Genomic DNA, 18980 nt, shown 5'->3' on the forward strand with positions numbered 1-18980 from the left:
CTATTTTTGTCTTTTTTTAGGTGGCTAAAATACGCGGTGCTGCTGACCGCCGTCTAACGTTACGTGTGATATATTGACTAACGTAACCCTGCTTAAAAAAAATCACTGAACAAAAAGTATGAATAAGGTAGTGAACTGCAACAGATTCCCGTGTTTGCAATAACGTTATAACGTTAGCAGTGAGTTTACAGCCTCACTGATTTAACTACACAGCAAATAAAAGTCACGTTACTTAGCCAATAAACGTTATCTTACATTCAAAACTTACCGTTCTTTGTGCAACTTCAAATGCCGGACGAAGTTGGAAGTTGTTGCCTCTCCATCAGTAATTTTGGAACCGCATGTGTTGCATACTGCAAACCGTTTTGTGTTGACCACCTCGTAATTTTTATACCCAAACAAAATTATTTTAGGTATCATTTTTTGTTCACTGGCGTGTGGTTTGGACATGTCTTCTTCGTTGGTTGTCCTTCAATTTGATTGGATGAATGCTGTGTGATGAAAACAAAGTAGATCTAATTTGATTGGCTGTTGTACTGAGAGCACACCAGCTGACACACGCAACGCTGATAGACAAGTACACAATGAAAAATACGGAGCGCTCCCGAATAACTTTTTCATCTTTGGGTTTTGGGAAAAGTAGCAAGTCATGTCAAGTCATGTCAATTCAAAAGGCTCAAGTCCAAGTGAAGTCACAAGTCATTGATGTTAAAGTCGAAGTCGAGTTGCAAGTCTTTTTACATTTTGTCAAGTCGAGTCTAAAGTCATCAAATTCATGACTCGAGTCTGACTCGAGTCCAAGTCATGTGACTCGAGTCCACACCTCTGGTAATTACCACAAGCTTCATGCCGCCAATAACTTTAACGCCGTGACAACAGACCAATAAAATTGGACGAAGCAAATTTGTGAAAGTGAAAACGAGGCTGAGAAAATGGTAAATGGGTTATACTTGCATAGCGCTTTTCTACCTTCAAGGTACTCAAAACGCTTTGACACTATTTCCACATTCACACATTCACACACTGATGGCGGGAGCTGCCATGCATGGCGCTAACCACGACCCATCAGGAGCAAGGGTGAAGTGTCTTGCTCAAGGACACAACGGACGTGACTAGGTTGGTAGAAGCTGGGGATTCGAACCGTGTCTTTTGTTAAATTTGTGAATGAACACAAGCGCCTGTGTTACGTTCAGCTCTAAGCAAAACTTGAATTGTGAACCCAGTGTGCAGAGATGGCAGGCTATGTGCAGGTAAAAATGTTTTAATAAGAACAAAAACAAGAAATGCAGCATGATACTTATAAAAAGGGTTATTTTATTGCATTACTTTTTTGAAAAACCTTCAAATTTTTTAGAGAGCGCCTTGGAGAGACGTGTCATGGATTAGACTTAGAGTACGGCTCACAGAGATCTCTCAGAAGAGGCAGAAATTGCAAACCATTGGCTCTGCTGGCTTCAACGGAAGGACAGTGCTTGGGAAAGGACCAAGACTTGAGATGAGCTGCAGGGGTTGCCAGGGAGACATCCCTGAGCACTGCCTCACCACGAGGAAATATCGTGTGCTAAGAGGTGAGCTATCAATGATTGGTGGTCCCGAGCTGATGAACCTGCAGCTCAACTCTTGCTATGCGGTCAGCATTGGGCCTGACGAAAGCAGAGAGACGCACGCCCCTGCCAAGCATATGTTGAGTTCCACTTATACGGGGGAGTCTGAATTTCTGAGTTCCTGGTTTACTCGAAAAGTCGAAGAAAAGTCACCACGCCCGAGTTGGCTTTCAAAGATGGCTGCTCTGAGTGTAAACAATAACAGAAGCTCCTGTAATATCCGTTATTAACACTTTTCATTCCCTTTTGTTGCACTAAAGCAGCCTTACATGTTGTATTGTTAAACATGTATAATATTGTTACTGGAGTGAAAATGTGGTACATGTGCACTATATAGCTCGCTAACAATGGCACCTTTGTGTTTCCTCTTCATCCACCATGTTTGAAGGCTTTCTAGAAGTTGTTTGTAGTTAGACAAGGCAAGCACAGAAATAGCTTGGATGTGGCCAATTTGATTTGCGACTTCGTGACTTGAACACTCATAACTCGCTGTGACGTCATTAGACTCCCGAAGTAAATAGGAAGCAGCAATAGCATGCCATGGACAACGGCGAAAGGGCAACAAGTTTGACCTGACGTAAGTAAACGTGTGAGCGATTGTTAGTCTCGGTTTTTATTTTGAGTTCCATTGTATAGAAAAAAAAAAAAAAAAAATGCTTTGTCAGTAGATTGGTATTTCAACAATAAAACCTCATTTCGATCACATATTTTTGTCCTTAGGTAGGATATCCGTGCTCGTGTATCACATCATTCAGTTTGAATACCTTCATCATTTCATGATCTTTCATAACATTTATTAGTTGCTGGTATTTACATCTTTTTTTTCATTTCCAGCGCTCTTAGTTTTGATTCCATTTCTTGTTCACCTCGTTCTGTCTAAGCGCAAGCTCTCTCACCTTCCCCTGATTGTCAATCAGGACACACGCGCTCGGAGGTGCCAATCAGGATGCTTTATATGCCAGCCCTGTCCTCTGGACAAGCGGGATCATCGTGGATCATTTGCTTGAATTTGTGCATCAATCCGGCTTTGCATCATTCTGTTTTGTATTGTTCCTCTCACATTGTTGCATTATTTTGTAACTAAAACCTGCACAGTTTTCTCTATGCCTCCTTAACTGCTGCACTTGTTCTTTGTTCTTGTTATTAAATATATTTTTTACCTGCGCTACATCTGCCGTCTCTGCATCCTGGGGTCCAGACCTACAAAACCCATGCCAGACCGTAACACATAAACTGTACAAAGTCGACTTGGCTCTCCAAAAGTAGCTAAGCGAAGACATTCTGGGTTAATCCCACTTAGCAACCGAGTGGTTTGTCATAATGTTTTGGGATTGTGTTTTTGATAAAAAAAACATTCACACTAAGCACAAACTGTTGCAAAAAAGGACCCCTCTATTTAGAAAGTGTCACAGGAAAGTTTTGCAAGCTATTTTACTGATAGTTGAGGCGAATAAAAATGGTTACGAAGATCTACTAGAAAGCCACTAATGATTGTCTTTCCTCAAATAAGTCTATAACGTTCAGGAATATAAAAATTCATTGCAACAAACTTTGGCGACATATGTTACACTTCCTTTATGTCACGTTTCCACCAAGAATATACTCATTCAACAATGAATATGAACTTACAGTTGTCAGGACGTGGATTTTTACGCAGTTTACTGCGAGGATTGTTTTCCCGGGATGCAAACGGACTAGATCAGACATCGGTAGAAGGTAGGAACATTTTTAATGATGACTATAAAAAGGTGAAAACAAAAGGCGCACACAAGGCGAATGCACGAACTTGGCGCAGGGAACAAAACTAACACTTTAGGTAAACTATGAACATAAAATAAACAACACTTACTGTGGCATGAAAAGCCAAAACAGAGCAATGGCATGAGCAGAACATGACATGAACATCAGCATGAAACTATCAGCACGGAGCAAGAACAGAGTATCAGAGTAATGTCGCCAGGACGACTAACTGAAAAAACAGGCTTAAATAATAGTCTCTTGATTAGAACAGGTGCGTGAGTCCAAACAAATGAGGCAGGTGAAACTAATGAGTCGCCATGGTGACAAAACAAACAAGGAAGCGCAAAAACAGGAACTATGGAGAGCATAACTAGCAGAAAATAACAAAACATAATCCAGACCACAGAACATGACAACAGTCAATTGGCTTTTTTTGGGGGGGAAGTTTGCCTATCATTCACAATCCTTATGTGAGACAAGAACACATATGTTTTTCTTTTTTTTATGCATTCTAAATATTAAATAAATGCATCAAAAGTCAGCTTACAATAGAGCCTGTGCCTATAAAAGCCCTTAAAAAACATTCAAACATCTTCATTAAGGTTGTATGTACATGATGTAAGTATATATGTAGTGTAGTAACATGCACGTTTATAATATTTAATATTTACACATTTTGCTTATTTTAAGCATACGTGGCGCATTAATTTCAAAGCCGCATCACGACATTCGCTTTTTTTTCCAGTGATTATTACTCACTGCAGACTTTGTGAGAGCCAACAAACGTAAAAAAAACCATCACTTACTGTATAATGTCTGCTGTCGTTAGGATGCCGACTGATGGAATCTTGTTTAGATGAAGAAAGACTCATAATCCTCGCAAAGAAAAGGGGGGTGAAACCAAGCGTCTTTTCGTGACGTTCTCGCCATTCCCGGGTGTAAATTGGCTGTAAAAGTGTACCAACTTGTCAGATTACATCTCCGTCCTTCTACTATGCAGGTGAGAAGCATGACTTATGATCTACAATAAACTTCCACAAGCGAGGAAGCGAGGGAACAAGTTACCACTCGATGATGTAAACAAAAGCAAACACGCGAGTGATCATGGAACCGTTATAAATAGTTTGTCTGCATTAGCGCAAATAGTATCACTAATACTTGCTTAATATTCAAGTCAGGAAATGTAAATGGAGTATTGTTGGCGCTTTTTGAATGTTTTTTTATTGGATTTTATGGGCGGAATAGAGGATCTCCCATTGGCTGTGCTGTGAGCAGACTTTTATTTACGAGTTAGAATGCATTAAAAAAAAAAAAACATTCATCATCATGTCTTTCGTAATGTCTGTGAACGATAGACAAAATTCCCCCCAAAAATGCAGTTCCCCTTTAACAGTACGTGCTAGTAGATGCTTTCTGGTATTGGTATTTGGTACAATATTTAGGGGCATGCTGAGTCGACCAAAGACGTGATAATCAGGTAACGTTGTGTAAAAATGGTTAAACTATCTACCGGCGCAGACGATTTTTGCTTCATTGTGGGGGCAGAAAAGCAAGCCCAAATAAGCAACCACACCTTCAAAAACAAGCCCAAAAAAACGCACAAACTTTGCAAGTAACTTTTATGAAAAAGTCGTAGATTTGGCAACACTGCTGCTGCTAAGAACTGACAGCAATGTGGATGGAAAAAACTTTGGTCCTGTGGAGACAAAAGGTAAACTTACCACTTAATATAACTTTTCTTTGTCCATTTCTGCTCTCAACATCAGCTGGGATGCTGCTGCTTTTTCACTACAGACTGAGGGTCACAAATTAATTGCGCGGTAAAAAAAAATAATGTCATTATAGGAAACTTACTTTAACTTGTTATTGTTGCGTTAACTTTGACATTTATTCATACACATTTTCTCCATTAAAAATGATATATACTGTAATTTTCCCCAACTGGGATTTTAGGTGTGTGCATGATTTTCTCTGCTGTCCTTAATGGCTCCCTCTAGTTTTTGCCGAAAGAACGCCAAAACTCCAGGAAAATCACTCAGATGTGAACTGTAAACTGCTGCCATGAGAGGAAAAGTTAAAAATAGATAAAGAAGATATAGAAGAAGAAAGAGTTTTCAGTTAGTTTCCGTGTCGGAATCTTCCTTCCATCTTTTTCTCACTTGCGTTTACCTCCCGGGTGGAGCTGTCACACTTTATCACCGCTCACCTGTCACCACTGCTGGTTCAAACATACCACTTTATGTTAAGTTTGGACACAAATGTTGCACTTGGGCACCTGCACCACAACTGCAAGACTATTCTCTCCAAAGGGACATATTTAAATTAAAGTGCATGTCAAATACGACAATTTGAACCCTCCAGCTCTCTTCCGCTGTTTTCTGCTCTTCAATCAGTCCCCCAATCACATAAATGTGGGTCAGCACTTTTTTTGGGCTTTGTTTACTTTTGGTGGGTTTTAAGGCCAATGTGACATAAAAAAAAAATAAAAAATCTATTGTGCTTTTTAAGCATTTCTTTTACAGACAACTTCAGATAAATCATTGTGACTGTCTCTATTTTTCACCCTTTCCCCTCAGTTCCAATGCGCTGTTATAAACCGAAATGCAATAATTTCGGCGTGTCGGCACAATAGTGGATGCTCTACTTTTTTTAATATATATTTTTCATTCTGTTAAAAGGTGGTTTATAAAAGAAAAAAATGGTATACTGTATGCACTGTAAAAAAAATATTCAGTATAGTATTATAGACAACAATATTGTATTGTAAAAATAACAGTGGTACTTTATTGCAATGCACACCTTAATTTAGGAATCCATGAAATAAAGTGCGGAGTTCTCCAAGGCTCAACTTTAGGCCCCATTCTTTTTCATCTTTAGATGCTGCCTCTTGTAGATGTCATCACAGGACACTGCATCAGTTTCCACCGTTACACTAATAATACACAGCTGTACATTGCTGCGTGTCCTGATGACACAGATACCCTTTTTACTGCATTTTGGACATCAAGTCATGGATGGCAGTGAATTTCCTACAGCTCAACAAGGACAAAACAGAGGTTTTGGTTATGGGTCCTGAAGGCCAGAGAGTGGAACCTTTACCAAAAATGACAAGATTTTTAACCAACACAATGCATAAAAATTATTTTTTTTTTTTTTTACTTTGAGCTAACTGTTATCCCATACATCAAAAATCTTATAATTTTTTTCCCCATCATATTAAGAACATAGCCAGAGTCCGTTTTTGGTTATTCTCCAGTGTGGACGCCTCAAAGGTGGTGTTTTCCTCAATCCTCAGTGCCATGCCATGTTATTTTATTGTCAGTTGTGCTGTGTGTGTGTGTGTGTGTGTGTGTGTGTGTGTGTGTGTGTGTGTGTGTGTGTGTGTGTGTGTGTGTGTGTGTGTGTGTGTGTGTGTGTGCGTGCGTGCGTGCGTGCGTGCGTGCACGCGTGCATGCCTGTCTGTCTTTTTTTCCCCCTTTTTAATTGGTGTAAAGCATTTTGTGTTGCAACTTGCCTGTGTATGAAAACTGCTATATAAAAAAGTGCTATATAAAAAGTGGTCCTTTTTTTTCTCCATATAAAAACAACAACAGTAGATTTTACAGTAAAGACTGGCAGCTCAGTCTCCAGACTTTTACCATAAAAATAATAGTAGTTTTATACATCAGTTTGAATAACATTATTATATATTTTTTTTAGTAAGTAGGCATTTTACTGTTGTGCCTTTTTGCTTTATTTTGTTCCTACAATGTGAATGTATACAATGAAATAAAAATAAAAATACAAACTATAGAGCTCTGCATAAATGTCAAATATTAAAACGCACATAAACTCATTTAGAAGTGATAGCTATCCAATCAATGTATAAAAATATAGCTTAAATACACCACATTGACATTTTATTCATTTGATTTGATTTAGCATTATTCACAAATGAGCTTTCGTTGTATAAAAAAAAAACACCTTTCACCATTGTATGTACCCTAAGAGTATTCATGTAAAAAGAAACACAAACAATGTAAACAGATAAGCCTGATGGTTGTATGCCAACATGATGGAAGAAACTTTCCTCCTATTCTGAGATATGCTTGGCTCTACTTGATAGAAACATGTTAGCGTAAAAGAGCTCTACGTCTCACAGCCAAACAGAAAGCCTGGCAGTTATGTGCGCTGCTTGGGAAGTGTAAAAATCATCACATGCGTCATCATTAATCCTGTTTGTTACGCGTTGCATGTTGCGTTTTCTCACACAAGGCAGTCAGATGCACGTGTCAGGACTTGTTGGCTCCATCTTTCTTAGGACCAAAAGGCAAATAAAGTTGAGCAGTCCTATTTTGGTATTGCTTTAATATTTACCTCTAAAATGCTGCTGCTGCTGCTGCTGAAGAAGTAAGAAAAACACATTTCTCTGGATTTTGAATGACAAATTTTCATTGATATAACTCAAAGCTAATTCAGTCATGTCTAAAATTATTCAAATTAGCCTTTATTTTATCAGTCGTGTGATAAATGCTTTTAGACTGCACCTTTGATGAAAACTACAGAGGCGAACTAAAGTGACAGATATTTGCCGGGGTCATTTTGGGTTTTCAGTGAAGGATTATCTCAAAGTGTTTCCAGATAATCTGCACGCTGTCAAGTAAAATTTGGTGAAGATGTGCGGCATAAGTAGATTACTGGACTGACGATGCCAAATCTGCCATCTCTGATCAGTCGGTATAACTTTAACGTCACAAAAATGAAAGAACATACTGGGCCGTGTGGATGACGGCCACACACACACACACACACACACACACACACACACACACCCACACACACACACACACACACTCACATACACACACACACACACACACACACACACACACATACCGGTTATCATTTGGAATGGGGACCAAGTTTTTGTTCATCACTTGTGGGGACCACCCTTTCTACAGGTTGTGGAAGCATTAAAAAAAATTAGGTAAAATAGTCACTGCCCAGTTAGCTCATACACGTCTTTAAATCTCTGGATCGATGAAGTAATGTGCTGATCATTCTTACTGGGGACACTGGGGAAAAAGAGTTAATATGGTTCATGGGGACCAAATTGAAATAATTTTGCATAATTCACACAAATTTGTACTGACTACTGAGGACCATTAAAAAAAAAAAAGTTCAAATCAAATATGACATGATCCTCAGAATACAGCACTACAGCTGTCCTCTTATAGCAAGTTTCACCACTTAAATGTACCAGCTACAGCCCGATGAGGGGGCTGCTGTGCAAATGTCTCACACTCAAACTAACCAGTAAACATGTTTTATGGGCCAAAGCTTAAAAATCACTTAGGCATCTTTAGAATGGATCTGACTATCATTTAAAAAGGTTTCCCTTAAGGGGACCTGTTTTTTTGTTCCCATACCGTCAGAGGTCCCCTAAAGGTGACTGTGTAAACAGAGCGATTTTTCTCCATGTGGCCCCCGATCTAAAATGAGTTTGACACTCCTGTTCTAGAGCATTTATTAGTAAGCAGCGAGAAGGTGTATATTTGACGTGACGGATGTATACAGAGGTCACAACATCGGAAGTATATTACCCGAGGGCGCATGGCTATAGCGTAGAGTTGTCAAATAGGAAACGTTTTCTGAGTTCTTTGCATGCATGTTATTGAATTTTACATTACATTTTCAATGATAATAATGTTACTAAATTATCTAATGAAAAAAACAAACAAGTCTGTGGTACATTACATGGGACATGTGAGTGTCAAAAAGACAGCCAAAAGAGGTTAGTAGATGAGAGTAAATCTAAAAGTAAAAAATAGTGCACAAATGCACCCAATTGCAGGAAATGTAGTCTTGATTTAAAAAAAATTATTTCGGGGCTTGCGTGGCAGCACTTTGTGCCGATTGAAACGTTCCTCTTTTTTTGGCAGTTTTCCTTTTTTTTCTGCCAAAAGTGTGCTCATGTGCCTGCGTACGGGACAGGGTGCACATGTAAAGGCACGCCACAATGCACGCTTGACATTCTCATCAAGCCAATCCATAAATTCTCACTGCAGAGAGACTACAGCATTGGATTTTACTAATCAGTGTCTGTGTTCTGATGTGCCACACCAGTTATGGATCGCTACAGCACATTAATGAAGCCTCCATGTGATTGAAGCGCGCAAACGTGCTTGATCCCACTGAGCTGTCAGCCATGTTGTTACATAACGGTTGATAATTAGCTGCATGTGGTGGTCATATATGCCCTTTTTAACATCTCGGGGTTCCAGTGCACTTTTGAGTTTAGTCCTGCACCTATCAATTAGTTCAGTGATCTATTGATTATTGTTTTTGTTTAAATGAGTAATTGGAAAAAACACACTTAAAAGCCTCAATGTGTTTTTTAGGAAAAATTGTTAAAATAAACAAAAACAATCTGCTTGCCATAACCTTCATTCTTTTTTTTCTTTCTAATAAATTCACATTATCAACATTGAAATTGAACTTTTAACTTGAAACTATGTCTGCATATTTGAAGTTCCTGGCACTTCATGCGGTCTGGATTTTCTACATTTTAATTGTTACACAATTAATTGACGCAACAGAATATAAACAGAATACAAATCTTTTTTTTTAATTGATTTTAATTGATTTATCATTGCAGCCCTATTTGAGTTCAGAACAAAATAAATGCATTCATTAAGTTAAGAGGAAAGCTCAAGCTCCCACCCAAAAATACTTTGGAGTTTTTCTTAATAATAAAGAGTTGGTCACTGGCAAAATAAATCAAAATGCTATTCTGCTAATAATCTTGGCAATGGCATTGATGAGATTAGTTATGCTATCTGTTTATGTTACTTTCATTATACAAACATTTTAATTGATTTAATATTGGTTTATTTATTTTCTTTTATTTAATTTTTTTTTTTAAATATTACATTTTGAAATTGCTGATACATTTAAGCATTTATTTTACTAGATTCATATTCTAAAATTGAATAAATTACTTTTCCTTTTAATTCTACACAAAACATCCCATAATGACAGCATGAAAAAAGTTTTTGGGAAATGTTTTGCATCATCATCAACAAAGGCTGTGAATATTTATGTACATGTGATTCATTAGTCCTTTTTTGCCATATATTTGCAAAAATCACACACAAAAAAAGGTTTTCATGTTGTCATTATGGGATGTTCTGTGTGGAATTTTGAGAGAAAAAAAATGTATCCATCCTGAAATAAGGCTTTAAATACTTTCTGAAGACTTGTGTACATCACTTTTAAGTGTTGTGATTTTTTTATAAAGATGTTTTATAGTACAGTCGTCCCTCGCCATAGAAATATCGCAGCTACAACACATCGCAGATTTAAAAAAAAATGTTTTTAAAGCATATTCCACATCATTGTTGCCCTATATTAATCATTTTCAAGCATGGACATGGCTAAAAAAAACTAAAAAAATATTATTACTACAGTAGTATCGGGCCATTAGAGATGACCAAAGCGTTTAAAGCACACTGTTCAGTATCGTGGCCACTGATTGGCTCAGCCTCAGAAAGCACTACTATATTGGATTAAAACAACATAAAGGTGACTAAAGGATGTTACTGCATGTCTAGGCAGCTCTCACAATGTTAAAACCGTAATTAGAAGGTGATAAACTTTTTTTATGCCCTCGCTCTGAAAATGTTTGATTTAAAATGAATGATTCCTACTTCACGTAGTTGTTTTATCGTGCCGATGTCCGGAACCAATTAACAACGATAAACAAGGAATTACTGTAGTTGGTTTTAAGATTACATTGAGCTGCTCTTAAGTTACTGAAAGGTGTACTTCTGGTATTGGTGACTAAAAGTATCCAGTTGCAAAGTCAATTATTTATAAAAAGTCATTAATATCTAAGTTGTAAAAACCACAGGCTGAATATTTGTGTCGCCCAGTGAGTCCATAATCTTCTCATCAGCCCACAGCACTGCCATTCACCCAGTTTCAAAAGCTTCCCCAAGAAAGTAGCATGAAGCTGAGCCAAAGCTCCATAAACACTGCATCGCTCGGGGACAGGTGCGGTTTTTGTTAAAGATTAAAAGTCCAAATCAGCAAGTTGTTTGAGCGGCGAGCCGAGAGAGGGATGCGCGTGGCGGCCCGAGGCTCTGCATGGCAATGAGTCAGAGAGGGGATGAGGAGACAGAGACTAACGGTATGCTCATGGAGGAGGAAGACGGGGGGAGACGGTTTAGTTCTGGGGAGGACGCGAGGAGTGAGGTGCTTTTGTTGCACTAATGCATATGTTTAGAATGGGGCATAATTAAATCAAGTCTTTCAGTTGCACAAAAGAATTCCCAGTTAGATGATTAAGATCGGAATTCATTTGAATGAATGAATGTAATATGGTTGTGTGAAAAGAGATGTCTCAAAGTGGCCGTTTTTTAATAATGGAACATGTACAGGACTTGTGGGGCGGTATAGCTCGGTTGGTAGAGTGGCCGTGCCAGCAACTTGAGGGTTACAGGTTCGATCCCCGCTTCAGCCATCCTAGTCACTGCCGTTGTGTCCTTGGGCAAGACACTTTACCCACCTGCTCCCAGTGCCACCCACACTGGTTTAAATGTAACTTAGATATTGGGTTTCACTATGTACACGCACTTTGAGTCACGAGAGAAAAGCGCTATTTAAATATAATTCACTTCACTTCACTTGGTAATTTACTGCATTTTATCATCAACCATTTCTAAGCCCAAAGCAGGAGTGTCCAAACTTGTTCCAATGATGGCCGCTTGCATAAATATTTACTTACTTGACTTTGGTTCTTTTTTTGGTGGAATGTTATAAAAAGGTTTTCTCAAGTAAAATTACTCAAACAGAGAACAAAAGTAGGTTTGAAAAACACTAACCTATTATTAACCGTCTGGAATGGACTTATGCTGTCTTTAAGTGGATGTGGAGTGGTCATTAGTTTTTTGGTGACACCAAATAGCCACAATAATTCATTAAGTTAAACTCGTGACGCAATAGGTTGAATGATGCGGACACATTTGTTACTGAATACCTCTCAATATACTGCAGACTTTGTATCAATAAGTAATATGCAACTGTAATTGATTTATACTTGTTAATATTGACAAGTGCAGTGTTTTAGACATCAATATTGTTCAAATAAGGCAGTTCTTCTCAAATAGTGGGTCAGGCCCCCCTGCTGGTGGCGCATTGCGATGTTGGGGAGGGGAGGCACGTGGGATCCCGGGGATCATGCATTATCAGTATTAGGGATGTGGGAAAAAAAACGATTTGAATTCGAATCGCAATTCTCACGTTGTGCGATTCAGAATCGATTCTCATTTTTAAAAAATTGATTTTTTTTTTTTTTTCATTTTTTCATTTTTTATTTTTTATTTTTTAATTAATCAATCCAACAAAACAATACACAGCAATACCATAACGATGCAATCCAATTCCAAAACCAAACCCGACCTAGCAACACTCAGAACTGCAATAAACAGAGCAATTGAGAGGAGACACAAACACGACACAGAACAAACCAAAAGTAGTGAAACAAAAATGAATATTATCAACAACAGTATCAATATTAGTTACAATTTCAACATAACAGTGATTAAAAATCCCTCATTGACATTATTATTAGACTTTTATAAATATAAAAATAAATGAATAGTGTCACAGTGGCTTACACTTGCATCGCATCTCATAAGCTTGACAACACACTGTGTCCAATATTTTCACAAAGATAAAATAAGTTGGTTCATTTAATAGATAAAACAAATTCACATTATTGCAATCAGTTGATAAAACATTGTCCTATACAATTATAAAAGCTTTTTACAAAAATCTACTACTCTGCTTGCATGTCAGCAGACTGGGGTCGATCCTGCTGAAATCCTATGTATTGAATGAATAGAGAATCGTTTTGAATCGGGAAAATATCGTTTTTGAATCGAGAATCGCGTTGAATCGGAAAAAAAATCGATTTTGAATCGAATCGTGACCCCAAGAATCGATATTGAATTGAATCGTGGGACACCCAAAGATTCCCAGCCCTAATCAGTATCATGCTTCATACCCCACTTCGAAAATCTGTACATAATGTACATACATACATGCTCATTATAGCAATTCATCCGAAATGTGTTTAAAAAAAATATTGTTTTGTGTTTATATATTGTATTCCTGAGTTAATGTTGTTATTTATTGTTTGTTAAATTCTATTTTTCAGTATCAAATGGTTGAAGTGGGTCAAAAAATGGTGTCGTTTGAATACGGATTTATTATGTTTTTAATTTCAGACAAATTGATGCACTTTAAAACGTCTTGTTACAGACTAAAAACAATGTTAATAAAGTTATTATTTGTTATAAGTTGATCTATATGTATCTCTTTTTTCTTTTCTTTAATATTACCAGTAATAAGGATACAATGTTATGCGCAGGCGTACTTATAACAAATTGATAGACAAATAATACTATTTATAGTTGCGACGGTGCAAAATGTTTTCTTCTTGCTAGGGGATGGTGTGACAGAAAATGATTGAGAAGCATTGAATTAAGGACACTTATTTTGCATGTCTGGGAGCTGTGCTTAAAAAAACGATTCATATCCAAATCGTGATTCCTATTTATTTTGATTTTCAAATGATTCATAATTCATAAAAAAAATTATAATCAGTTTTTAAAAAGTGCTTTTTATACTATGCGCATACGTCAGCAGCCAAGGAGCTTTTGTAACCTGTTACCTGTTTTATTGTAATATTTGTAGCAAACAATATCAGGAATCGGTTTAATCAAGAATCTTATTGAGGTGAGAATCGATTCCGAATTTAATCATCACCCCAAGATTCAAATCAAATTGTTAGTTCTTGTAAGATTCACATCCCTAAAATCTAGCTTGTGTGCTGTAGTGTGCTTAGTTGTTGTGTAGCTACTCGCTCCTAGTAGCCTATAGCCCACCATGTTTACCTTTTGTAAATGACTTGAATAAAATACAAAAAAGACCAACCTTGTGTTTCTAGTTAGAGGACATTTAACTGGCGGTCCAGCTTTGCACAAGTAAACACGCTGCAGGACTTCTTGTATCAGAGAGTTTAGCTGCAAGCCGAAATAAACCGATAGTTGTTTTTTTGCTGATATCAAACCAATATCTGATATGAATATTGGTTTGTGACACCTATGGTGTAATATCCAATAGGGGTGTAACAGTAGCAGAGATCCAGGCAGACGAAAACAGTGCAACCCAGCCTGTGGGTAGAGGAGTCATGGCTAGCGATAGAGTCAATAATAACAATAATAACTGGGATTTATATAGCGCTTTTCTAAGTACCCAAAGTCGCTTTACATGTAGAACTCATCATTCACACCTGGTGGTGGTAAGCTACTTTCATAGCCACAGCTGCCCTGGGGTAGACTGACGGAAGCGTGGCTGCAATTTGCGCCAACGGCCCCTCCGACCACCACCTATCATTCATCATTCAATTCACCGGTGTGAGTGGCACCGGGGGCAAAGGGTGAAGTGTCCCGCCCAAGGACACAACGGCAGCGATTTTTGGATGATAAGAGGCGGGGAGCGAACCTGCAACCCTCAGGTTTCTGGCACGGTTGCTCTACTCATGTCGCCGTCAAGGAGAAACCTAGAGATCGTCTTCCGGCATTAAAGTCTCTGGTTTTTGGACATTTCTCCCCCAAAATACACACTTCCAACATCTCTTTTCTTAACCTCTTAAGGCCCAAGCTGTTTGTTTACATGCTTTTTTTTTTATTTCTCTTTGCTATTTGGGCTTATTGGACCCTAATTAGAATAAAAACTAGAAATCATATTTTGATATGATGTACTTAGTCCATAAGTACACAAACGTATACTTCATGTGTCGTGACATGCACATTTTTATTTTTACACTTTTTTTTCTCCAAATTTCATTGTATGTTATACTCTTCTGACACCACCAGATGGCAATAAGTGTCCACATAAGCAGCATAAGACCCAAATTCAGTAGTGCACACAATTTTGGAAATAAGAGCTAAAAGGTGCTGTCCACGCATGTGGCCACTAAGGCCTTTAAGGGAACTGCACTTTTTTGGGAGTTTTGCCCAACGTTCACAATCATTATGAGAGACAGAAAGACAAAAGTTTTTTCTTTTTTTTGCATTCTAACATATAAAAATCGGCTCGTTCTTGGTGGCTAGCATTGCAGCTAATGGGAGCAATCAATATTACCTCGAAATCATTTAAAAAATGCATTCACAAACTGTCACTGATACTTCATTTACATTCCGTAACCTGTATAATAACCAAATTGTAGTGACATTGTTATTGTAAAAACGAACGCTCAGGAACTCTTTATCTAGGGTAGTAAAACATGGGCGTGCTACGGTATTAGCCGTAAAAGCTAACTACGGAAGGAGATAAGCTAGCTTCTATGTCAGCACGAAACCCGTTTGAGTTTGTAATGCCCAACACTGCGATAAGACACCAATCTGTTCTGACTTGAAAAAACATGAACAATAATATTACAGTATCAGTAAAGTGTTAGCCCACATTTCATGTTTTGTTTGCACACAGCTAGCTCGACAGCGTATGTACTGTAATCGTAATAACACGCATGACGTGCTGCGTGTATCATGATCAATATAAATTGTGACTCACTCGATGGACAGTTGTGCGTTTGGTCCAGCTGGCCGAGGACCAAATTGTATGCGGTTTATTTGGGTAAGCACTCCATTTATATTGATATATCTTGGCTCTAAGTTCCACATTTATAGAGTCGACATTTTAACCTCACTCGCTCGGCTTCCGTCTGCTCCTTTCTTCGTGTTCACGTCTAGAAGCAACAGTTCATCCTTTCTATGTTAGCTTCAAAAAGATAGAGTTGTAAATCCTCATTTGTCTAAAAATAGTCTCTTTGTTGATGATTAGAACACACACGCCTTTGTTTCCGAAAGTAGGAACACACATTTGTTGCCAGAAGTCAGACGTGCGGTGCTATGGAAACGGAAATCAATGCGTTGAAGAAATCAGCCCCAGTGTTGATTAAAATGATCAAAATACAGTAAATATTGAACATGTTGCACATTGTTATAAACGTGTCTGTTACTACATTACAGTATATATAGACCTGCAGTGTGTACATAAAACGTTGATGGAGGGTTTTGAAGTTGTTTTATAGGACTTTGAAGGCTACAACAGTTACTCCCATTATCCGCATCGTCCAAGTGTTTTTTTTATCATCTTTAAAATCCTAAAAAAAAAATACATTTGTGTTCTTGTCTGTTATAAAGATTGGAAACAATAGGCAAAATTGAAAAAAAAAAGTGCAGTTCCCCTTTAAGCATGAGATTTACTAACAGAACGATATACAACAAGAATATACATGATAAGGAAGCACAGAAACAACACAAAGTGTCGAACAAACATTTTGGCATCTGTGGCACAATTTTCCAGCGACATCAGCCCCAGCGGACAAGTTGTAAAAGATCACCACCCAGGACAGTGGGTCGCACTTTTCTACTTCGCTGGTAGAGTAAGAGCGAGTTTCCGCCGGCCGTCGCTGTCAGTTGTCGTTTGTGCGCGCGGTAGTGAGTGTTACCACATGAGATTCATTAGCAGAACAGAGACGCCGCTGTTTGAATTATTGATCAAGGGAGTGAATAGCATCAATGCTCAAATCAAAAAACAGTGTTAATGTGATTTCTGCGAGTCTGTGTGTGCGTGTGGGGGTGTAGCAAACTCTGCAGCCAAAAGGACCATATTGCAGGAAACCTTAGCCCATATGTTGTGTAGCAAAACAAGCCGCCAGTCAAACACAGCTGACTGCAGCTGGAAGCAAGAGCAAAACGTCAACGTAGGCGATGTTCTATTTGTAAAAGACATTTATCTTTGGTAAGAGAAAGAACCAAGGGTAGCAGCACTGCAATACAATTACTGACTTAAAAAAGATATTATAGCATAAGAAAGGGTTATTACTTTGACTTGAGCTACTGTGTCTTAGATGTCACTCAAAATCAATTACTTAAAGCAGGTGTGTCCAAAACTTTTCCACGAGGGCCGCATACCACACGGCAAATTTTACATTTTATATAAAGACTCCACAACACGGTGGAAGAGGGGTTAGTGCATCTGCCTCACAATACAAAGGTCCTGGGTTCGATCCTGCGCTCGGGATCTCTCTGTGTGGAGTTTGCATGTTCTCCCCGTGACTGCGTGGGTTCCTCCGGCTTCCTCCCACCTCCAAAGACATGCACCCGGGATAGGTTGATTGGCAACACTAAATGGTCCCTAGTGTGTGAATGTGAGTGTGAATGTTGTCTATCTGTGTTTGTCCTGTGATGAGGTGGTGACTTGTCCAGGGTGTACCCCGCCTTCCGCCCGAATGCAGCTGAGATAGGCTCCAGCGACCCCGAAAGTGACCAGCGGTAGAAAATGGATGGATGGATTATAGCATAAGAAAGGGTTGTTACTTTGACTTGAGCTACCATGTGTTAGATGTCACTCAAAATCAATGACTTAAAGCAGGTGTGTCCAAACTTTTTCCACGAGGGCCGCATACTGCAACCCGAGGATATTAATTTAAGAATTGCAAGTTGAACAATGCTTGTTTTCAGAAAAAAACTAAACATTTTTAGCTTGAAAGTCCTGTTAATTTATAAAGAAATCTTAAGTTAGGATGTCTCATTAAGGAAAATTAACAAGCTGCATGAACACATCATTTCACTAGTTTTGAGTTTTACCTGAAATGTAGTCTTTTTATGTTATATTTTGTTAGATCGTTTTTGCAGTGAACTACTTAAGTCAACTCATGTAGCTTAAGATGATATATATACACACAGTATATTTAAAAATAAACATAACCTGCATGTCTGCTTTGTCTCGTTACATTAGGCCTCTGAGCCCTTTTGTTAAATGTTATTTTTTTATACCTCAATTTATGATTTATTTTATTTATTAATTCTAATAAATTTGATCTCAAATCAATTTGTCCCATTGAACTGAATTGAAATTAATTTGTGCTTGCCATTCCAAAAAAAGAACACCATTTTAATATGTAACATGTATTTTAAAAATAACTTTTAGATAAGAAATACTGTATAAAAACAATACAATACAATGTACTAGCAACAACGACAGTAGTTTTATGAAGTAATGTAGTAATAGTAGTATTACAGCATTTACCTTAGAGAGTGGATTTTGACAGTCTCTCCTTCCAGCTGCTTCTTTGTCAAACACACCACCAGAAGCTTTTCCATACTTTCATGGATAAATGTCTGTCGTTTGGATATTATTTAAAAAATGTTTGCCGGCGTTGGACTCATTCTGCTTCAGTATGGTGCAGACTGGCAGTGATACACTCAAATTATTTTGCCAAGTTGGCGACATGCTCAGTCAGGTTTTTAATTCTTATGTTTTCTAATTCAATTAACACCAACCACAGTACGAGGTTCACTGTGATATTTGCTACTGTACGACAACTAATTGTTAGAGTATCGGTCGTGTTGACCCCAGGATGCAGAGACGGCAGGCAAGGTTGAATTAAAAAAGGAAATATTTCAATTAGTCAAAAAGGGGTAACAAAAGGTGATGGGGCAGAAGCGCACACCATGTATCACAGACCAAAAGAGGTTCCTCAGAGGTCAGCAGGGGGACAGGCCAGGGCGCACTGAACAA

At 38.2% G+C, this 18980-nt stretch overlaps 1 protein-coding gene across 2 annotated transcripts in view; it reads left to right on the forward strand.

Annotated features, from left to right (window-relative positions):
• Nucleotides 1-18980, forward strand: part of LOC133610766 (protein shisa-9-like) — an 80852-nt gene that overhangs the window by 14336 nt on the left and 47536 nt on the right. The gene's annotated exons all lie outside the window — the stretch shown is intronic.

Source organism: Nerophis lumbriciformis, linkage group LG11, assembly GCF_033978685.3.
Source record: "Nerophis lumbriciformis linkage group LG11, RoL_Nlum_v2.1, whole genome shotgun sequence".
Classification (NCBI taxonomy): Eukaryota; Metazoa; Chordata; class Actinopteri; order Syngnathiformes; family Syngnathidae; genus Nerophis; species Nerophis lumbriciformis.